The sequence below is a fragment of the Danio rerio genome, chromosome 21 (assembly GCF_052040795.2).
Source record: "Danio rerio strain M-AB ecotype USA chromosome 21, GRCz13ab, whole genome shotgun sequence".
NCBI classification, from domain to species: domain Eukaryota; kingdom Metazoa; phylum Chordata; class Actinopteri; order Cypriniformes; family Danionidae; genus Danio; species Danio rerio.
This window is the reverse complement of record NC_141041.1, coordinates 16,210,307-16,228,081: the sequence shown is the minus strand read 5'-3', so window position 1 is coordinate 16,228,081 and position 17,775 is coordinate 16,210,307. Positions and strand designations below refer to the sequence as shown.

At 34.9% G+C, this 17,775-nt stretch overlaps 2 protein-coding genes and 1 long non-coding RNA gene across 5 annotated transcripts in view; 1 reads left to right on the top strand and 2 right to left on the bottom strand.

Moving 5' to 3' along the window:
* The window catches only part of mmp17a (matrix metallopeptidase 17a), a 232,811-nt gene that overhangs the window by 131,915 nt on the left and 83,121 nt on the right, over positions 1 to 17,775 (top strand). The gene's annotated exons all lie outside the window — the stretch shown is intronic.
* Positions 1 to 17,775, bottom strand: part of LOC147838808 (uncharacterized) — a 483,811-nt gene that overhangs the window by 388,024 nt on the left and 78,012 nt on the right. The window lies entirely within an intron of this gene.
* LOC147838809 (uncharacterized) lies at positions 12,492 to 15,970 on the bottom strand. The gene is made up of 3 exons (XR_015520911.1): positions 14,588 to 15,970; positions 14,310 to 14,466; positions 12,492 to 13,826 (listed from the first exon to the last, which is right to left on the bottom strand). It is a non-coding gene; the product is annotated as an uncharacterized LOC147838809 (long non-coding RNA).

Below are 17,775 nucleotides of genomic sequence, written 5' to 3'. Positions count from 1 at the left end.
TTCAACACAAATAAATTGTTTGCAACAGTTCTGCATGCAACACTTTTTTCAGTGTATTATATGAGAGACTTTCTTTGTTTACCAAATAAAGTGAATCTAACTGAATTTGTATTTTAAATATTAAATAAAAGTTTAAAAGACATTATTTTTTATTTTACATATTAAGGTTTTAGTTATGATACTCCCAAGATAATTCCGCAGAAATCCGCAGATTTTTACCAAAATTATCAGCAGAGATTCAGTCTGGCCCTAAATATGAGTCACAAGAGTTCATGTGTGAATAGCGGCTACCTTAACTTTTAGTACATGTTATTAATTAATGTATTAATTAACATTTAAGTGTAAGCTAAATGTAACCAACATAAAGACATGAGCTGTTAATGTATAATTATGTCATGACTTTACTTGGAGGGGCACATCATCATTAACCTATTCTTAACTACTCATGAACTCCTGTGTTTAAACTGTTCATGCTGATGTTGACTGAACATTTTCTATTGTTATTCAGTGTAATCGCACTAGACAGATGTGCATAAGTAGTTCATGAGTAGTTAAAATTGGTTAATGATGATGTGCCCCTCCAAGTAAAGTCATGATATAATTATACATTAATATTTCATGAGTTAATGATGGTACAGTGTTTCCATGTATTTTTCCATATAACCAATATGAGATTAATGGGCTGGTCTGCAATTGTGGGTGACCTAATTATGATTCCATTTACAAAATCATATTTTAACCAAATGTACCTAAAGCATTAGCGAAGATAGCGAAAATGGAGCTTTATATAAAAACCATCTGGCAAGTGACAATTAATAATAAAAAAAATGGAAACACTTTACAATAATATTACATGAAAAATGATGTATTAATATGTAAACTAAGCATTACTTCATTATGAATTAATAATGAGTTGAGATATGCGCTAATTATGAACTAACTTTAACTACAACATGGTTCACATGTGTTCTTGTGTAAATAATAGCCATCTTAATTATTAGTAAATGTTATTAACTAATGTATTAATTAAGATTTAAGTTTATGTCAAATGAAACCAATATGAACTCATGAGCTGTTAATGTATAATTACATCATAACTTTACTTGGAGGGGGACATCACTATTAACTCATCCTATACTCTGAGTACTCATGAACTCCTCTGTTTAACCTGTTCATGTGAAATTTGCCAGAACACTTTTCTGTTGTTATTTAGTGTGAACGCACTAGATAGACTTGCATGAGCAGTTCATGAGTAGTTAAAAATGGGTTCATGATGTTCATCATGTGCCCCTGCAAGTAAAGTCATGATATAATTGTACATTAACATAACATGACTCCATGATGGTTAAATTGAGCATCAAGTAATCTGGCAATTAATACATTAACAAACAAGCATGTAACAACAAGTAATTAAGGTAGCCCTTATTCACGTACCTCATGTGACTCACGTTGTTGCTCATGAACTAACTTATCATCAGTTCATAATGAAGTAATGTTTAGTTTACGTATTAACAGGGCTTAATTTCACCTCATTTTACCAATCCACCTCCTCACCTGCCCTCGTCCCCTGTCCGCTGTTCATTTTCACTTTGTTCCGCAACTCCCAAACTCTTTTCACTTTCATCCGCGACAACCAACCTCCACCCTGGTTCTTAACTTACGTCTGCGACACCCCTCCGCTATCCAATGCCCTGCTATCCCCCTGCTTTCCGCTTTTGTGTGCAACACCTCTACATCCTCGGGTAGCATGCTGGATTGGTTACCCCAATCTGTTCCGCGACCTTCACAAATTAAGCACTGCATATTAACACATAATTATTCATGTACTGTTATTGTAAAGTGTTACCAAAAAAATAAACTTGTTTGTCTTAGCATATTATAAGTGTTGCCTACTGTGTAATTAGCTTAGCAAGATGCTAATGGATAACACTCTTGAAATAATCATTTGTGAGCTGTTCAAAAGGGTTTCAAAGGATGTAAGAGGTCTATTCCTGCAAGACATGTTCACACACAGGTTTAATGTGTAGATATGAATAAGAAAAGGGGAGAGAACTCTTTTTTTCCCATTTTGTTGTTTTCAGTGTATCAAACACAGTTGCATGTTTTCCGACAATATGGATTAGTGTAGCTGGGATTAGCTTTATGTAGGAATTAGAGACAGTTTTAGCATCCAAATGAAGTTACTTACACACTGCAGAGCTGAGATTTGGCAGGGGTACTATAGTGAGAAGAACACCGGCATTGAGATATAGGGATTACAGCACGGCTCCTTTGTATTTGCTCTGCCCTCTGCTTTAGCTCTGTTATAAACCTAGTGTAACTTTAGAGGTTTAGTCCCATGGCGGATCCACCTGTCCAGCAGTGGATCAGCCCCTTGACCTCCGACTTCTGGCATTTAGCAGGTTTGATCTGGAGAGCTCCAGATAGAGGAACATTTTTTTCCCTTTGATCTCATGGTGTTTGCTGAGCTTTAGTGTGAGGCGTGAGTGCTATGCAGAAGGAACTGGTCCTAAGACAGACATAAAATAAATATACATATTCTAAATTAGGTGCTAAATCATACACCTTGCTTTTTATATACTTATTTATAAATATTTATGTATGATTAAATTGTCAGCGACACAGTGTTGCAGTAGGTAGTGCTGTTGCTTCACAACATGAAGGTCAGTGGTTCGAGCCTCGGCTGGGTCAGCTGGTGTTTCTGTGTGGAGTTTACAAGTTCTCCCTGCGTTTGCGTGGGTTTCCCCCGGGTGCTCCAGTTTCTCCAACAGTTCAAAGACATGTGGTACAGGTAATTTGGGTGGGCTAAATTGTCCGTAGTGTATGAGTGTGAATGAGTGTGTATGGATGTTTCCCAGAGATGGGTTGTGGCTATTACCAATGAATTATTATTATTATTATTAATAATAATAATACTAATAATAATAATAATAACAATAATAATATTTCCACATGCAAATTATGATGTGACATTTTTCAATAGTTATGTATTTTTGGAGTTTTTTTTCCAGGTTTGCATATATTTAGTTGTCTTTGTTACCAGTTTTTAATTTTTTTTATTTAAACAAATTGAGTTATTTATCAGATTTCCTCCTAATATGTATTATAAAGTTATTGTTTTATATATTTTAATAGAAATATATTTTAATATTTTAATAATGTGTTATATATTAGTTTGTTTTATATTAATAAAGAGTTTGTTTTTTATGTTTCTCTATTTTTTTCATGTTTTCAGATATTTCTGTAATATTCATTTATTTTAGAAATGTTTCCTTTATTAATAATTTCCTTTTTTCTTCAACTTATTTCTCTCATAGCCCCCTGTGGGTTCATTTGAAAACTCCAGTACTACACTAAGAAGTAGATATTATATATTATATTATGCAAGTAATTTTAAGTCAAAACAACTCTTTTTTTTCTTATTCTTCTTTCCATCCACTTTTCACAGCAAACAAAGCTTGTTTTTTGCTGTGCAGCTGGAACTTCAGCTCAGGAAACACTGGTTTGCTCCATTGAGCATCAGAAACACTCAGTATGTCTACAGATGATGCTGTATTCATGCCCTCTGACCAAAAATAGCCAACATCAAGCCTGTAGCTTGTCGTTTTCTTCTGCTTCTTTTCAGAAAAAAAAACTATAAAGCTTTTTTTTTTAAAGGAGGTAGAAGGAATGGACACGCTGCCATCTTTCAGAAAGATCCTGCAATGCAGACAGATTTTAGGAGGCAGGCGAAAAGCGGACAATGACTGACTGCTTCACAGATAAATGCTAAACCCTGGCTCCAAGGAAAATGGAGAAGCCGGCTTTAAAAACCATGGAGGAAAGAGAAAGACCATATCGTTTTGGCTTCATGGTTTCTTTTTTACTTTTCCCCAGAAGCCAGGAATTTTTTGTCACTTATTCTAATGTTTTGCTGAAAGATGTCTGAAAAGGTACGAAGCAAAACTATTTTTTTCCTGGCTTTTTCAGAAATGCCTCTCAAAGGTCATGGATTTTGAAAAAACACAAGGGTTTAAATCTTTTATTTTCTACCCTCCAAAATTACACTTTTAGGCTAGTAATTGAGGAATGGTGACTTGCTTTATTGTTTTTTTTTTTTTTTTTTTTTTGGTGTATAATGAGAGAGATTGACTAAAAGAGTGTGATTTCCTTCATCTGCAGTCATTCTTCGGGTTAATCTCATCTTCATTAGTGAGAATGTTTGGTATCCTTGTGAAATATCAGTATAATTTCAACAGTGAAAGGTTTTTCTACAGTATGGCAGTGTTGGTTAACACATTTGTTAGTGTCTTATTAATAATGTTCTTGTTTACATCTTTAATTCAGTTCTTTTTAGATCTAGAAATGGCCTGTTTTCATTAGTGACTAGAGCTGCGTGTGTCTATAAATGTATTATAAATAAATATACAGTAAATGTACAGTACATGTGTTATGTGCACTTGTGGTGATTGTTTCTGGAGCTTAGAGAAATACCATTTGACCTGTAAAAAAAAAAAAAAAATGAATTAGTTACTTTAAAAAGTGAGTAGATCCATTGCTTAAAGCGTCAAGTTGACTTTATTTAACGTGAGTAAATGTAGTTCAGAACTGTTTGGTTGACTTTACTTATTTTTTGTAATTATGCACATGGTTAAACCCTAAACAGACGATTCATTGCCATAGTGTCATTAATTAGTGCCATAGATTCCATTACCATCACAGTTTTTTCAAAAGCAGTTCTCAGATATATTTCAGAATTGTGATAACCCTATATGCAGTATTTTACTTTACTTTTTCCAAACAGAATTTTTCTTGTCTATGGGGAAAAATTATTTCTGTGATTCATGTCCAATCAAATCGCGGATAGAAGGTAAATCACATCATAATGAACTTCCTCAAGACATGGGCACTTTATAATTGCAGCAAAATGTTTGATGCTTGTCACTGATGAGAAGATAACAGATGTTTACTGTATGATGACTGACATAGCCTTAAACACCCAGCAGTACCCTAACATCGTGGGGACGTTCCATATTGTTGGAAATGAAAATTAGGTTTACGTCAGAACCCAGTGTCAGGCCGACCTCAATGTTCAACGTGTAAACTAAAATCAACAGCTTCATCAACAGTTACAGCTTGAAGTTGTGTGGACGTTACGACTATGATTGCCATACCTGATGAATAAATGTCAGTTTTATTTGACGTCAATATGATGTTGGTTTGGGAAACGCAGTGGCGCAGTAGGTAGTGCTGTCGGTTCACAGCAAGAAGGTTGCTGGTTTGAACCTTGGCTGGGTCAGTTGGCATTTCTGTGTGGAGTTTGCATGTTCTCCCTGCGTTCCTGTGGGTTTCCTCCGGGTGCTCTGGTTTCCCCCACAGTCCAAAGACATGTGGTACAGGTGAATTGGGTAGGCTAAATTGTCCGTAGTGTATAAGTGTAATTGAGTGTGTATGAATGTTTCCCAGAGATGGGTTGCGACTGGAAGGGCATCCGCTGCGTAATAACGTGCTGGATAAGTTGGCAGTTCATTCTGCTGTGGCGACCCAGATTATTAAAAGGACTAAGCTGAAAAGAAAATAAAAGAATGAATGATGTTGATTTAAGATGTTGGAAACAACTATCATAACATTATTTATTAATATGTGGCTCCTTGGATTCTCGGAAGCTGTAGAAATTAAAAATGTAATACAGAAAATACGTTGGGACGATAGTTTTTGTTTACATCCCTCAAAATGGTCTATTACCATTAAGGTTTTAATATTACTTCTTTTTAAAACTGGGGGAATAGTGAAACATTTCTTTCCTACTACACATTCAAATGTTAAAATCTAATCACTAATAAGGCTAATTAACTGTACATAGTTTGTGAATTGTTTTTTATTTGTAAATGGTTTTAATTTTACATTAAGAAGATAAAGATTCCACTTAAAATATATTTTTAATATGCAGCTAATTAAAAAACAATTAAACTACAGAGAAAAAAATATCTATAGAGAAAGAGAGTGTTTTGAGTTTTAATGCTAGGGTGCCCAAATCACTAGGTCCGCCCCTGCTTGTGACAGTTAGTAGCTTTTTGATTTGGTGGCTAATTTATATGAAGGTGTACAATCTTGTTTGTACATTTTAGCATGACTTGCTCATCTGCCGATGATGGCCGGGGTTAGGGGAGTGGGGTTTGGTGCCACACTATAATTTTACATACAGCTATACTAAACTAAATATGAATTTGTACAAAGTATCCAAAATAGTTATGTTTTGTTGTGAGATCAGGCTTAATGCTTAAGTTTTTCTCATAAATTAAGCTTAACTTCGGCAACTCATGAAAAAACAACAAGCAAAAAGCCACTTTTTAACCACTTTCCAAGTCTTTAACCGCTCAATAAAATGTCTCCAAGTGAAAAGACCTTTCACTCATATCGCCATTGACTGACGTCCCGGACTATTAGCCTTTCTGCAGCACATTAGTATGTTAACCTTTCCCGGTGTGGCATAATGATCCATGACATCTCATAAGGGGAAGAGCACAGAGCCAGCATTGACTGTATAGGACACAGGTGAGAATTCGGGGAGTTTGAGGCCCTTGGGTCAAGGCTATAAATCTCTTCAGTGCAGCCAAGAGACTCAACGCGTTCTTCAAAGCGTAAACAGCTGCGCCAGAGTTTACTTGCAGGTTTATACAGCTTTGTCTGAGTTTATTGATTCCCCACTCATATTCTGTGAAGGTCTAATATCCTTTTGACCACTATGCTAAAGAATTCATTTCATTGAGGCTTTTGGGTTTCTTGTGAAGGGAAGCCTTGCTTTTCCCTGCTAGCTTTTCTGCTGGTTTAGAGTGAGACAGATAACATGCTTGAGGATTCTGAGCGGCGCTGAACACTGACCTTCACTGTTGAACACACTCACTCCTAATCACCTCCCGACCGCCAGGGTTGGTCCATCTTTTTTCGGGTTCCTCGGAGCACAGTGATTCGCTTGATCAGAGCCTGCAACCCTGGCTGAGTTGATCTTTTGGAAAATGGGCCTCAGTAAAGCCTGTGATGGCAGGAGTCTGTGACATCTTTTTAGGTCGCCCCCTAACCATTAAAGACTGTGAAATGACAATCCTCTGAAAATTTTAGAGCTTTCTTTGAAAAGTGGCTCTGTGAAATATACATGCTCGGACATATCTAGCTGGTGAAGTTTCACGAAAGCCAAATATTCAGCTAAAAAAGTATTTACAATATGGCCATGAAGTGATTTAAATATGTATCTAATTAATTACATGATGTTCTGATTAAACAATCATATTAATCGTATTTAACCACATATCGATAATGGCTGAGAAACATATGTGCAAAATGACATGTAGGGCTCTATTTTAATGGTCTAGGCATAAAGTCTAACGCACATGATGCAAATAAGGCCTTGTCCAAATCCACTTGTGCTATTTTAAGGATGGAAAATGTACACTGTGCCTTGCTGCATGATCTAACAGGGTTGTACTTATTCTCTTAATGAGTTATAAGTGTGTTTTGAGCATAACATGCATTAAACTAATCAGAGTCTTATCTCCCATTCTCTTTAATAGTCAGTTGCATCGCACCATGGTGCATTTGCTATTTACATGAATGAATGTGTAAGTGGAAAAACTGAATGATTTACTCGCGAGAATACAGTTAGACAGACCATCTGCAGTGTGAGGATAAAGAACGAGCCTCCTCCATTCAGTCTCTACATTCTTTTTACTTTACTCCTTTACTTTAATAGATAAGGAAATGGTGTTGTACACATCACTGAAAAAAAATTATTCAAAGATGATTCCTTGAATTTACTCAATTTTTTTTACGTTAAGTGGTTGTAAACAATTTATTTGGGCTGAATTTAAACAAACAAATTAGGTTGAACATTATTAAACTTAATTTGTTTGTTTAAATTTAACACAAATAAATTGTTTGCAACAGTTCTGCATGCAACACTTTTCTGAAGACATCTATTAGACTACATATTTAATTTAGTTTGTTAAGCGCAAAGATTTGTTTCAAAACAATTTCTAAATTCAGTTCTAATTCCCAGCAAATGAATAAATGAAAAATAATAACAAAATGTGATAAAAAAATATACCCAAACACACGTCCTATTCTTATGCCCCATATGGTGATGCATACGTCTCCAAAACCTGACAGGTGGACAAATCTTGTTATTTTAAAATAAATATTAATATATTTTATAATCATATTTTTTGCATGATTAATTCATTTAATTGACACATTAAATGAAAATCCCCAACTTACATGCATACTTTAAACAAACAAATTCATATCTTAAAAAATAATCCTCTGTTTTAGAGGTTAGAGGATGTTTGCAAATTGCATTATGGATCCTGGATCTATTCTCTGACAACTTTAATTTTGATCTTCACTGTATGGTCATCGATTTTCAACAAAGCACTGTCAAGAGGCATTGCGTTTTGTTTGGTTTAAGGAAAGCTGCCTTGCAGAGCACACTTTAGAAGAGATGCCAACTCCACTTATTATGAACTATGCTTATTAAGCATGTTTGGGCTTAAGCAATCCAATTAATTTAGCTAATAATGTGGCATCTGCAGGTTGTGATAGTTTGGTATGCGGCTTAATTATTTTTAAGATAACTAGACTTAAGTATATTGTGGTTTTGTTCTTATTTGCTGATTTTCCTAGAAAGATCTGGCAACACAAATTGGTATTACTCTATTTGGATTTTCTCTTTAATGCATTTTGTTGAATAGAAGTTACATTACATATACATGCCAATTAATTCCCGTTAGAGTATAAGTAGACTGTTAGGTTAGGGTTAGTGTAAATTGACATGTACTTGCAAAGTTTTTTATTGTCAGTTAAATGTATGTTAAAGAAGCAGTATCAGCAGATAAAAATTAATGTTTTTTTTCCAGATGAGAATTAATAGGCATGTAGCAACTTTTAGTGAACAAAATGTGCAATAGGGACCATCAAAATCTTATCCACAAATTGTGGTGTAATGGATCACAAATCTCACAGTTCGGATCACATAATGGTTTCTTAGTCACGGATCGGACCGTTTTTTAAATCAGCCAAAAGAAGGGAGGACACAAATGTAATTTTGCTTTATATTTATTAAAAAAAACAGTACTGCAACTTTTGGTTTTAACAAACAGAACTTAGAATCTGTAATTTTATTAAAATAAAATTAAGAAATAAACAATAAATTAAAAAAATAATAATTTCCTGTTTCTACTACTCTTGCTGATAACACCAAATGTATAAATCTAACATAATTTGTACAACCCATAATTATTTTAGTCTCATTTTCAATAAATGATTCAGTTATTCACTCATAAAACTTCATGTTTTATTGCTAGATGTATAATATTTGAAGAATTATTCAGTGGCATATTTTTGATGGCATATGACGGTGATTTAAAAGAAGATGGTGTGTTTTTCAAAAACAGATTTGAATGCAGCAATTCAAAGGATTTATAAACATATGCCAATATTCATCATTTAGCATTTATGTTGCGTGGGTGTTTTAATGATTAATTGTGCAGCTTACACTGAATGCATTTATGCAGGCTAAACAAGAGATAGAAAACCCCTTTGATGAAACCCACCACATACCGAATAACATACCACAACTTCTTTCATTATCATTATATTCTACTGAAAAGACTAAATGCTTACATACATGTGATTTTAATGACGCGAGAGGCAATCTCTCTGTGATCATTACAAACTTAAGATTAATCTACCAGTAAAAAAAGAAAATTATTAATTCACAGGCCACGTGTGTTCCAAACAATGGGTTGTGATCCGTATGAATCACCTCTACCCACAAATTTGCCAAAAATGTACCCTTTACACTAATTTGCACATGCTGGAATGTATCCAGTGAATATGTTTCCATAGTAAATGTGAATGGTGTTTCTACTAAGCATCATAATTCAGAATTATATTAAGCATCAAAATCATAATTCTGTAAATCAGTTATTGCCTCTTTCAGTTTTTTTAAAGCTGCTTTGACGTCTTTTGCATTGTATAAAGTGCTATAGAAACTGAAAAAAAAGAAAAAAAATGACTTGCCTTGAGTTTATGCAGTTGCAGAATGCATTTGTCATTGTGGTTAATTACTGAACTGTGTGTGTACAAACAGGATTAAGCACCGAAAGGTGAACCGACAACTGGATTTAGTGGTATTGTGTGCAGTATGTGGCCTTTATCAGTACAGCTAGGATTCAGTTGCAAAACTGAAAGACTGAATATGATGAACATAATTGTAATAATGTATATAGGTGAAGATATTGAAGACATTAAGGTGTCTGTTTTTAAGCCCGCAATGTTGTTAGTAAAAACGAGTGAGCTCATTTCAGATAATGATAATGTTGGTTTCACTATGACACTTGCTTTGAAAACACATCATCTTTGACAGCTAATGAATCAGAGGTATATGAACAGAAAAATAAACCTTCAGTTATATTAATAAATATTAAAGCAATGACATTATTACCTTGAAGTGTTGTGGATACAGTTAATGTTTAATTAAATCACACTTCAGACACAGGAAATGGTGATGAATTGTTTATTATTATTCGATTCATTATAAGCAAGCTATTATTATGTAGAAGACACAGTGGCTCAGTGGTTAGCACTGTCGCCTCACAGCAAGAAGGTTGCTGGTTTGAGTGCTGGCTGAGCCAGTTGGCATTTTTGTGTGGAGTTTGCAGGTTGTCCCTGTGTTCGCATGAGTTTCCTCTGAGTTCTTCGGTTTTTATTGCATGAACAAAATTGCCCATAATGTGAGATTCTGTATGTGAATGTTAGAATGTGTATGGGTGTTTTCCATCACTGGGTTGCATAAAACATCAGCTGGATAAGTTAGTGGTTCATTCTGCTGTGGCAACCCCAGATTAATAAAGGGACTAAAGCGAAATGAATGACTGAGTTGGCGGTTCATTCGGCTCTGACGCCCCCTGATAAATAAGGGACTAAGCCAAAAGAAAATGAATGAATGAATAATATTATGTAATTTTTTTAATGCATTTTTTATTTTGTAAATAAAATATTGTTATTTCATATGTAAATGTGTTTAGGCTCAAATCAAATTAGGCTTCATTATGAAAAATTGAGATTTGGTGGAGATTTAACTGTTCTACCAGAAAGAACAGAGAGATACATATGATAGTGAATTGCATTTATATGATGAGTATTATTTGACAAAAGTATAATTTAAAAAAACATAGGATTTCTTTGGCAAAGGCCTTATTCGTAGCTTGAATAGGAAGCCTTTAGACTAGCTATAACTGCCGAGATGAAGGCGGGGGTGGAACCTACCCCGCTGAACAGGGCCAACCTGGTGGTGGAAGGTTGGTGGGTGAACGTCTGCATTAATATCTGCAGCCAAATTAATGAAATGAATAGACAGCTTATATATTCCTTGTGTCTTGTGGCTAGGGCTGGGCGATATTGCAAAACAAATTATCATTGAATTATAATTAAATATTGTTTAACAATACATTTAGAAATATTAGGATTTTTTTTATTTAACCACTTTGTTTTAATTTACCAAAATTACTAAGACAAATATTTTAATAGTCAAAAACAAATATATTTAAACAAAATATCTAATCTCTTTAGAATAAAATAAACATAAGTGTTAAAGAGACTCTGAAACTTGATAAATAAAATGTTACAAAGTGTGTGCAATGGTAAAGGTAGATCAACATCTGTAAGGTGTCGATAATAATAATACAGTAAACACTGTAAACAAAACAAATTATGATATCTGAGTTTTTACGTAAAGGAACCAGCCATCATTATTCAAATACATACTGCAACATTACAAATTGTGAAAGTGAAAGACTATATTACCCCCAATGCTAAAAACACCTTTAAATGGGGAGCTAGTGGCTGGGATGCACAAGAAAAGAAACCAAAAAGCCACTCCGGCGACATCCTTACATCCTTTTTTGTGTGCGTCATGCAAGTTGCGCGCCTCTTTTAGAAAAGACAAACTGACACCCTAAGCTTATAGGCATTGCTTTCAAGGCATGCAGGAGCATTTTAATAAAACTATAGGGCTTCATACTGAAACCTTATATCAAATCAAATGTTGACAATAGTGTTCCACCAATACATATCGATACCAATTTTTTTTGCCCAGCCCTACTTGTGACTATTGGTTGGAACTGATTGTGATGAGTGACGTGACATTAGGTCTTGCTAGAACAAGCGCTAAAAGCTGCATTGCTTTTTAAAGTTAGCACTGGAGAATGCCACATACATATAAAAATGATTGGAGAAATTAGAATGAATATTATGTTAATATGAGTAATATAACAGAGTATAATTTATTGTTTCCATTTAATGTTATTTAATTTTATTTAAAAAAAAAAATGTTAAAGAATAATTGTATGTGTACATTTTCTTTTTAGATTTAAATAAGCAAATCCAATTTAGTATTTGCTATATATATATATATTTATTCTATATTTAGTCTATTTATTGTGTATTTATTTATTTTTAGTTCAGAGTATACCTATTTTACACATATTTTACTTTTTTTCTTTTTTTGCAACTCTAATTGTTGGTATTGGCACAGCTGGCATAAATAATTGAAGCTGATTGTGTGGAAGAAAGTAAATAAAACCATCATTACCCCAGTCTCCTCTACTATCTTGTAATTTTAGCATTAAGATAAGCACTAGACAGCAATATTAGGACAATCTCCTAATGATCGCCCAGCATGTTGTCTTATATTTCCTCAGGACGAATAGGCACTTCTGAGTTTTTGGATTTCTGCACTGCTGGTAACAGCGAGGGACTGGTGAATGCGTGTAATCTGTGCTGTTACTTCAGTGTGTGATAAGTGTGTGTTTGCATTAGCTGATATGAGGTATTGAGTATATGCACAGTGGCGCATCATGCATCAATATTTCCACCTGCAGGAAAAGAGCTCACATAAAGAGAGGAAGCCTCCTCTACAGAGTTTTGCACAGCTGGACAGGGTGTAAACATACAAATGATGGCAGCATCAGCAGCAGTGAGGAGGCAAACGGAGTGGGTTCAGTTCAGTTGCAGTTGCAGTGCCATCATTTATCAACCCACGGATAACAGTAGCTTGTTAATAGTCTCACATTTGTTTTAGTCAGTTGGTGGCTCATTTCATAAAATGCAAAATAAGTTTGATGTTTGTGAAGTTTCAGCTCAAAATAACCCATATCTCAAATGTGTCTCTATAAAAAAAAGTTTTGCATGTGTCTCCTTAAATGCAAATGAGGTGCTGCTAACTGGAAGATTACGGAGCTTTTACAGTCTACTGGAAAAGGGTATAAACAGAGGTCAGAGCTAGCTCCAAGTAGGTGGGCCTTTAAGCTCCAAGTGGGCTGTGCAAACCTGAAGTTTTTATTTATTTTATTTATTTAGTCGTATTTAGAGTTGAATATTGTGCTTTATGAATGTGTACACCTAACCCTAAACCCAACCTCACAGTAACCTGTTGTGTTGTTGTTATTAACGTGCACACCTAAACCCAATCCTAAGCCCAACCTCACAGTAACCTGTTGTGTTATATTGACGTCTACTCCACCTACACCACTTAAATCCAACCTACTTGCGGTTTAAGTCCCTCCCACTTGGAGGTCACCCAACCTACTTGCGGTGCAGTTCCTTCCTCTTGGAGGTCTCCGGGCTGCAGTTATACCTACTTGGTCTACTCTGACACTCCAGAAACAACAAAACAAGAAAATCTCATGAAGCAAAAAGGTCAGAAAAAGTGCCAGAAAGGACCAGGCTTTACATTAGATTTAGTCAGTTGGTATCTCTTTCCAAAAGAGGTTAAAAAAAAAGAGTAAATCTGTCTGTGAAGTTTCAGGTCAAAATAATGTCCTTATTTTTGTATGATTAAAAAAAAAAAGGTTTTGTATGTGTCCCTTTAAATGCAAATGAGCTGTTGTTGTCTAGAAGAGGGCAGAGCGTTTACCGTCTATTCTAATGGTGCGTTCACACCAGCCGGGGATGAAGCATCAAGCACAAGTGATTTGCATATAAAGTCAATGCAAAGACATGAATAGACATATTGTGGTGCGATGTAAATGATGCGAGTAAATGAATCGCTCAAATTGGAAAATCTGAACTTTAGCATACATTCGCACCACGTTAACAATCAGGAGCCTGCTCTTGTAGGGGCGTGATTTTGACATAGTGCCTGTTTTCGTTGTCCCAAGGGGAAATCCTCCTGCCGACACCAGACAACAGCTCAACAAACTGACTCGCTGCTGAAAGCTTTCATCATCCAGGTATAGTTTCTGGAGGAGTTGAGCCTTCCTAAAGCACTTTCCTACTTTCTCAATAAAATCAATGTTAGCCATTTAGCAACAAGACAAAAGCCCTGCCCATAATGCAAATCTGCATCTTTTGTGAAGTGAATTTGACTTGCAAAATGAAGTAAACTCAAAATGTTCACGTGTCCACTCATGTGCGAATAGTGTGATTTATTTGCTGATGCCACATATGGTGTGAACGCAGCATGACACTCCAGAAAAAAACAAAACTTGCAAATCTTATTGTCACACTTTATTTTGATAGTCCAATTGTTGAATTTAAGTTATATTGCATCTACATGCCAACTAATTCTCATTAAATTATAAGTAGATTGTTAGGTTGGTGTTAGGGTTGGTGCAAGTTTACATGTACCTGCAAAGTTTCTTATAGTAAGTTAAATGTTTGTGTAGGAGCAGGATCAACAGATATTAAGCAGACAGTCTACTAATTCTCAAATAGACCATCATAATAAAGTGTTACCGAAGTAAGGTCAAATTGAATATATTGTCTGCAAGTTTTCAGCTCAAAATACCTCCATATCTCAAATGTGTCTCTATTTTGGTGTGATCAAGAAAAAGGTTTTGTATGTGTCACTTTAAATGCAAATGCGCTGCTGCTTTCTAGGGCAGAGCTTTTACAGTGTAACCTGACACTCCAGAAACACTCCACCAATTCAGTTGGTGGCTTTTTATTTAAGATGTGGAATAAATAAATCTGTTGTCTGTGAAATTTCAGCACAAAATACCTCATATTTCAAAGTTGACCATATTTTGGCATGATCAAAAACATGTTTTGTGTGTGTCTTTTTAAATGCAAATGAGCTGCTGCTTTGTGGGAGACAGCAGAGCTTTTACAGTCTACTCTGACACTCCATTAATAAGCAAATTAGGAGTTTATTGAGCTAAAAGTCATCATTAATGGTTTGCTAATAGCGAGAACAAAGTTACTTACTCCTAACTTGTCTTCGTACATGTATTTTGAAGAGTACTCTGCTAACTTTTTGATGCATTTAAGTTAATTTTCAATAGACAGTTTTTTGTATTTCAAGGTAAATTCATCTGCTCGTCTGTTTGAACCCATGAAAATGAAGTGAAAATCTAAGAAACATGGGTAGACACCATACTAGTCAGTAAATGTTTAGCAGGCATTAAACAGACAGTATTTAAAAATCTTGCACTCCTGTTTCACTAGTCAAATCAACAATGCTTGGAAATGCAAGTGGTGCAATCTTTTCTCTTTGAAATAGACTAGACAAAAAGTGATGTTCGCACACCCACTGTCCTTTTAAAACATGTTTGTAACAGCACCAGTTGCTGGTTTCACTTTAAACATTCTTTGATCAGATTATTAATGGGCAAATGTTAACCGATCATCCTTTCATAATTGAAATATTTTTTAAATATATAATTCAAATCTTATTACACTATATGCAATATACAAATTATCTATGCAGCACTATAAACACATCAAAACAGCACACTAAGTTAAATGAATAAGGAGTCATGTGAACAAAATCTAAATCTTGTGATTTTAACATGCCAAAGTCAAAATGATGTATATAAAATATATTTTCCAACAACATAATTGTGACTAGTGAAAATGGTGAGTGGCTAGTAAATAAAACTACTAGTCACAGTGGTGATCAAAAAACTTAGTGTTATGCCCTGCAAGTATTTGATGTAAGAACAAAAAACAAAGCGCCAGTTTTCCATTGTGGCTGTGATGTTTAACAATCTACAGATATGAAAGTCAGCAGATTCGAACTGGTAAATTAACTTTGGTCTGCAGACTAGATAGGGGGACCAACAAAATAAAGTGTGACCAACATTGGGATGAAATATTTATGTGATAATTCATATATTTATATAATCAATAATTACTTTGGACCATTAAAAATACAAGTAATTAATTAATTGCAAGCGAAATAAAGGAGAATAAAGGAGAATAACAGTCAGGACATGCTGACAGCATGTCCTCTTTTTTTTTTTTTTACTAGCACTTTAAAAGTTGACGTAATTCTAAACACCTCAAGTTGACATTTTTAATCAACCTCTTTTTTCCCTTATAATTAATGTAGCCTTGATGGTGTTTTTCTAGACGATGAATGTGATTAATCAAGCGACAAGCCTTTTTAGAGATCATACATTTTAATGAACTGTATCACACAGCCGTTGTGTTTTAGCACAATGCCTTATGAAAGTATTAAATCCATAGGTAAGCGCAAAGCTGCTTCATCTCAATGCATGGCTGAGATCGCTGTGTTTGCACAAAAACAACTTTACTAATGGATTCGGCTGAATTGAGAAGAGATTCTCTGTTATTGATCTGAGCATTAAAATTCAACGTAGTCTGGCTTAACGCACGACAGGGAGGAAAAAAGACAGGCTTGAGTGTGTCTGAATTTTCAGCCTAAATCGATGCTTGTTAATAGTCACTCAGCGCAATCGCAGTCGTCATCAGTGTCAAGCAGATGAGCTGCAGAGGCGAGTCGAAAAAGTGTGGTGTGGATTAATGTGTGGGGCTGGTTGGGGAAGGAGATTGTAGTCAGGATCATGGAGCTGTTTATTAGACATGTATAGTTGAAGTCGAAATTATTAGCCCTCCTGTGAATTTTTTTTCCAAATATTTCTCAAATTATGTTTATCAGAGTAAGACATTTTTCACAGTATTTCCTATATATATATATATATATATTTTTTTTTTTTTTCTGGAGAAAGTCCTATTTGTTTTATTTTGGCTAGAATAAAAGCAGTATTAAGATCAATATTATTTGCCCCTTAAAGCAATATTTTTTTCTGATTGTCTACAGAACAAACCATCTTAAGTTAGCATAATTAAAATTCTTTCAAGACGTCACACTTAGCTGATGATTTATAATATCCTTGTTTGGCATGCTGTCCCAAGGAGAGAGCCCTGAGCTTAAGGGATCCTCAAGCCCTCCCGTACACAGGGCAAGAGGGGAGATTGAGCACAGGCAGATCTATAAAAATCTCTCGCTGATATGGCTAAGGTGAACTACTTTGAGAAGGAAAAATACTGATGCTGGGAGCTAAACTATGGTGTTCATTTGGCTTAGTTGGTTTACATATGACGCATATCTTTGGATGGTGAGAGGAAATTAGGGGACCCAATACGTGGAGAACATGCAGACTCCGCACAGAAACACCAACCGGCCTGGCGAGGACCAGAGCCGGCGGTGTTCTTGCTGTGGGGAATTGGAGGATCGTGATTAGCTAATGTGGGACCGGCTGTGGTCTATCATAAGCACGTGATCCTCTCGAAATTAGTTTATAAATAAACTTCATTTAATATAATTAACCTAGTTAAGCCTTCAAATAGCATATTTACGAAGAATAAAACAAATAAGACTTTCTCTAGAAAAAAAAAAACTATCATAGGATATAATTCCTTGCTCTGTCAAACATCATTTGAGTACAATAGTATTATAGTGTACCTTAAATATTATTTTATTATCAAAACATTATA